The sequence below is a fragment of the Euprymna scolopes genome, chromosome 46 (assembly GCF_053919585.1).
Source record: "Euprymna scolopes isolate OS-2025 chromosome 46, ASM5391958v1, whole genome shotgun sequence".
Lineage (NCBI taxonomy): Eukaryota > Metazoa > Mollusca > Cephalopoda > Sepiida > Sepiolidae > Euprymna > Euprymna scolopes.
This window is the reverse complement of record NC_136527.1, coordinates 140,085,406-140,092,289: the sequence shown is the minus strand read 5'-3', so window position 1 is coordinate 140,092,289 and position 6,884 is coordinate 140,085,406. Positions and strand designations below refer to the sequence as shown.

Below are 6,884 nucleotides of genomic sequence, written 5' to 3'. Positions count from 1 at the left end.
AAGTCTTTTGAAAAAAAAAAGAATGTCTCTTTCAAAAGCACATATTTTCGACCGATCCTTCGGTCTTCATCAGTGTGAATGATGGAAACATGAGGGTAGGACGGGAGGGTTAGCAGCAGGAAGGGCACGGGTATAGCCAATAAGGTTAAGATCTATTTAAATATGACCCTTTAACATTTTTGACTTGGAATGGTCAGCAACTTGTGTGACCTCTATTCAAAACCAAGTCTTTCATAAAAATTTGAATTGGACACCCACGCATCGCATATGTGAACATACATGTATGTATACCCGCACACTACAACATATGCTTCCACACGTAGTTATGCATATACAGAATATGCACACACACGTTTATAGACGTACGTATATATACACCTGGAGATTGATAAGCAAATGTAAGTGATAAGATAAGTGGAATCTCCTCACCAAAAGCTTGGACTTATAGATTTATTATGATTATAGGTGCGAGACGGAGTCAAAGGACACGCTGTTTGTCTGGATTGTCTACACGCACACACATCGTTTATTTATTTTTTGAACCACTTCTGTAGATTCTAGTGTTAAAAACAACCTTGTGTCACATATTTCTTTCGTGCGGAAGCAAATAAATACGAATAGATATTATATCTGTATTTTAGGGTGTTTTAGTGGTTTGACGGGACTCTTCTGCAAAATGACTTTCATAAAATCGTAGGTGCACTTGAAAAGTAATTGAAAAAAAACTCAATTGTCACAACAATCACAGATGAAACAAAACAGAAAGCTTTATTTCGTGAAAAAATTCAAAACGTTTTGCAGTTATTTCTATAACGACGGTCTTCACGAGTCGTATTCACGTATCTTCGGACAAAGCCACGAACTCGATTTGCACCATTTGTACTGGAAATAGAAAAATAATATTGTAATTAAATTATAAAAAAATTCATGAATATTGTAGTATCACATTAAAATTGTTAAAAAAATTCATGAATATTGTAGTATCACATTAAAATTGTTAAAAAAATTCATGAATATTGTAGTATCACATTAAAATTGTTAAAAAAATTCATGAATAGTGTAGTATCACATTAAAATTGTAAAAAAAAATAATGGATATTGTAGTATCACAAAAAACTCCCCCTGTATACATTTATATTTTTATTTTGGTTTTTATATTTAATTTTCTGTATTTAATGTCTTTTATTGAACTTAGTTTCATATATTTGGGTTCGTACGAACCTCTCTTTTAATTTGAATTGGAGGTAGGTGCTAAGTCCTTGATGATGACGTCACTGGTCCCCGCGCGAAAATCGGCCACTTTTGGATCTATCCAGCGAAGAGATTGGACGTGAATTCATTGCCTGTATTAGATGAGGATTTCCCTGAGCCTTTCCTTAAAAAACTTGCATTATTTCTTTTCGTAAAATTAAAACCAAAATTTTATTTTTATTATTAAAAGTCTTAATTTCAAATTACAAAATAAAACACATTAAATCATTTAAAACTTCATTTTGGGTGGGATCTTATTGCTAAGCGTGTTTGTCGGGGACAGGGGCTTGATAAAATGGAACCAATTAGATTGACAAATCCTTTTTGGATTTATATAAGAGGGAGAGACGAGTGGTAGATGCACGCATATATACACTGTACACTAACACGGGGATAAAAACGGTTGAACGTTACTGATCTACAACAAACGTTACTGATAAAAACTAACGTTACTATTAGAGTATTATATATGAAATATTACATATGAATTATAATTTTTTTTTACATATTCTAATATTACATAGGATATATAAAAATAATTATAAATGTAATATTGCATATGAATTATAAAAATAAGTATGATTATTGTAATATTACATATGAATTATAAAAATAATTATGAATATTTTAATATTACATATGAATTAGAAAATAATTATGGATATTTTAATATTACATATGAGTTATAAAAATAATTTTTTAGAGTATAGTATTACATATGAAAACAAAAATAATTATGGATATTGTAATATTACATATTAATTATAAAAATAAGTATGGGTATTGTAATATTACATATGAAATATAAAAATAATTATAAATATTGTTATATTGCATATAAATTATAAAAATGATTATGAATATTGTAATATTCCATATAAATTCTAAAAATAATTATAAATGTAATATATATAATTATAAAAATAATTATAAATATTGTAATATTACATATACATTATAAAAATAATTATGAATATTGTAATATTACATATAAATTATAAAAATAATTATGAATAATGTAATATTACATATAAATATTAAAAATAATTATAAATGTTGTAATATTGCATATAATTATAAAATAATTATAAATATTGTAATATAACATATTAATTATTAAAATAATTATAAATATTGTAATATTACATATAATTAAAAAATAATTATGAATATTGTAATATTACATATGAATTATAAAAAAAAATATGAATAATGTAATATTACATATAAATATTAAAAATAATTATAAATATTGTAATATTACATATAAATTATAAAAATAATTATAAATGTTGTAATATTATAGATAATTATAAAAATAATTATAAATATTGTAATATTACATATGAATTATAAAAATAATTATGAATATTGTAATATTACATATAAATTATAAAAATAATTATAAATATTGTGATATTACATATAAATTATAAAAATAATTATAAATATTGTAATATTGCATATAATTATAAAATAATTATAAATATTGTAATATTGCATATGAATTATAAAAATAATTATAAATATTGTGATATTACATATAAATTATAAAAATAATTATGAATATTGTAATATTACATATATATTATAAAAATAATTATGAATATTGTAATATTACATATGAATTATAAAAATAATTATAAATATTGTGATATTACATATGAATTATAAAAATAATTATAAATATTGTAATATTACATATAAATTATAAAAATAATTATGAATATTGTAATATTACATATATATTATAAAAATAATTATGAATATTGTAATATTACATATAAATTATAAAAATAATTATAAATATTGTAATATTACATATAAATTATAAAAATAATTATAAATATTGTGATATTACATATAAATTATAAAAATAATTATAAATGTTGTAATATTGCATATAATTATAAAATAATTATAAATATTGTAATATTGCATATGAATTATAAAAATAATTATAAATATTGTAATATTACATATAAATTATAAAAATAATTATGAATATTGTAATATTACATATATATTATAAAAATAATTATGAATATTGTAATATTAAATATGAATTATAAAAATAATTATGAATATTGTAATATTACATAAAAATTATAAAAGTAATTATGAATATATTAATATTACATATGAATTATAAAAATAATTATGAATATTGTAATATTAAATATGAATTATAAAATAATTATGAATATTGTAATATTACATATAAATTATAAAAATAATTATGAATATTGTAATATTACATATAAATTATAAAAATAATTATAAATATTGTTATATTACATATAAATTATAAAAATAATTGTAAATGTTGTAATATTGCATATAATTATAAAATAATTATAAATAGTGTAATATTGCATATGAATTATAAAAATAATTATAAATATTGTAATATTACATATGAATTATAAAAATAATTATAAATATTGTAATATTACATATAAATTATAAAAATAATTGTAAATGTTGTAATATTGCATATAATTATAAAATAATTATAAATATTGTAATATTGCATATGGATGTTAAAAATAATTATAAATATTGTGATATTACATATGAATTATAAAAATAATTATAAATATTGTTATATTACATATAAATTATAAAAATAATTGTAAATGTTGTAATATTGCATATAATTATAAAATAATTATAAATAGTGTAATATTGCATATGAATTATAAAAATAATTATAAATATTGTGATATTACATATGAATTATAAAAATAATTATAAATATTGTAATATTACATATAAATTATAAAAATAATTATGAATATTGTAATATTACATATATATTATAAAAATAATTATGAATATTGTAATATTGCATATAAATTATAAAAATAATTATAAATATTGTTATATTACATATAAATTATAAAAATAATTATAAATGTTGTAATATTGCATATAAATTATAAAAATAATTATAAATATTGTGATATTACATATAAATTATAAAAATAATTATGAATATTGTAATATTGCATATAAATTATAAAAATAATTATAAATATTGTTATATTGCATATAAATTATAAAAATAATTATAAATATTGTAATATTACATATGAATTATAAAAATAATTATAAATATTGTAATATTACATATAAATTATAAAAATAATTGTAAATGTTGTAATATTGCATATAATTATAAAATAATTATAAATATTGTAATATTGCATATGGATGTTAAAAATAATTATAAATATTGTGATATTACATATGAATTATAAAAATAATTATAAATATTGTTATATTACATATAAATTATAAAAATAATTGTAAATGTTGTAATATTGCATATAAATTATAAAAATAATTATAAATATTGTAATATTACATATAAATTATAAAAATAATTGTAAATGTTGTAATATTGCATATAATTATAAAATAATTATAAATAGTGTAATATTACATATGAATTATAAAAATAATTATAAATATTGTAATATTACATATGAATTATAAAAATAATTATAAATATTGTTATATTGCATATAAATTATAAAAATAATTATGAATATTGTAATATTAAATATGAATTATAAAAATAATTATGAATATTGTAATATTACATATAAATTATAAAAATAATTATAAATATTGTAATATTACATATAAATTATAAAAATAATTATAAATATTGTGATATTACATATAAATTATAAAAATAACTATAAATGTTGTAATATTGCATATAATTATAAAATAATTATAAATATTGTAATATTGCATATAATTATAAAAATAATTATAAATATTTTAATATTACATATGAATTATAAAAATAATTATAAATATTGTAATATTACATATAAATTATAAAAATAATTATGAATATTGTAATATTACATATATATTATGAAAATAATTATGAATATTGTAATATTAAATATGAATTATAAAAATAATTATGAATATTGTAATATTACATAAAAATTATAAAAGTAATTATTAATATATTAATATTACATATGAATTATAAAAATAATTATTAATATTGTAATATTACATATATATTATGAAAATAATTATGAATATTGTAATATTAAATATGAATTATAAAATAATTACGAATATTGTAATATTACATATGAATTATAAAAATAATTATGAATATTGTAATATTACATATAAATTATAAAAATAATTATTAATATTGTAATATTACATATAAATTATAAAAATAATTATTAATATTGTAATATTACATATAAATTATAAAAATAATTATGAATATTGTAATATTAAATATGAATTATAAAAATAATTATGAATATTGTAATATTACATAAAAATTATAAAAGTAATTATGAATATATTAATATTACATATGAATTATAAAAATAATTATGAATATTGTAATATTAAATATGAATTATAAAATAATTACGAATATTGTAATATTACATATGAATTATAAAAATAATTATGAATATTGTAATATTACGTATGAATTGTAAAAATAGAAATCTAAATAGTCGATTGATATATAAAAATAATTATGAATATTGTAATATTACATATAAATATAAAGCTTTGTAGAAGTAACAATATTCAACATCAGAAACTGTTTTCTCCTCACACCTCATTTTTACAGAGAGACAAAATTATGCCAAAGAAAGAGAGAAAAATTTATGGCAAATTGCATTGTTGTCCATTTCTCCGTGAGTGACCAAAGCCGGAAGATGATTTATTAAATTTTAAATAAATTTCTTTGGAACGTTTATATTATTTTTGTTATCCCTTTTTGGAATAAAAAAAAAGAATAAATATTAAATTTGTATTATATTCATTCTACATCACATGAGGTGGGGGGATGATATCACAGTGGCACAACATAGTGCTAAACTTGGAGGTAACTCCGACGGGCGTGATACTTTGTTGCAGAGGAGGTCGGTGGCAGTCGCCTTGGGTGTAACAAAAATACTCTATTAAATTAAGTGAATAGTTTTTCGGGGATCTTCAGTTCATAACAAATGCATACAATATAACCTTTTTTTAAATATTTTAATTTTCTATGTCTTAATTAAACTGTGCAAGCACCGAATTTTTATATGCTTACCTTATTTCTAATCGAGTATGGCTTCCTTGGAGCGTGGCGTTCAGTTCGGTTCTTGTAGATCGGTGGCGAAGCGACCCCATTCTCCAGCAAAATGAAAACGGCAAACAGCAAACACATGCAACAATTTAGGGCTGAAAATAAAAATTAAGTCGATAACTCTGTTTTGTCTGAATTTAATATCAGCCAAATTAGACGTATTAAACTACTAGAACCTGTAAAACCCAATTGCATAAAACCATTTTCAAGTAAGACAGAGAGAAAGAAGAAGAGGTAAAAATCACTTGAAATAATTATAAACTTTTTATTTAAAAAGGGAAAAATAAATTGGAAGGGGAGGATAAAAATAATAATAACGTCTGAAGTTCACTTTTTAACCGTATAAAAGATTGTATTTTGACTGCCAAAAAATGTCCACATTTTGGAAAACTTTAAAAGTTCTCGTAACAGTTCAGGAGAGAGAAACAATAGAATTAAAGATAAGAAAAGATTAAGGAATTTTATACCGAATGGTCGGATCCTTCTATCGATCCGGTAG

At 18.6% G+C, this 6,884-nt stretch overlaps 1 long non-coding RNA gene across 3 annotated transcripts in view; it reads right to left on the bottom strand.

The window, feature by feature from the left end:
* Positions 1 to 744: 744 nt before the first annotated feature.
* The window catches only part of LOC145271188 (uncharacterized), a 34,021-nt gene continuing 27,881 nt past the window's right edge, over positions 745 to 6,884 (bottom strand). For 2 of the 3 annotated variants that reach the window (XR_013865740.1, XR_013865737.1), the window contains exons 2-3: positions 6,350 to 6,480; positions 745 to 882 (exon numbers count right to left, since the gene is read on the bottom strand). This is a non-coding gene — a long non-coding RNA (uncharacterized LOC145271188). The remainder of the gene's footprint in view (positions 883 to 6,349; positions 6,481 to 6,884) is intronic. The other variant, XR_013865739.1, reaches the window with a different exon arrangement.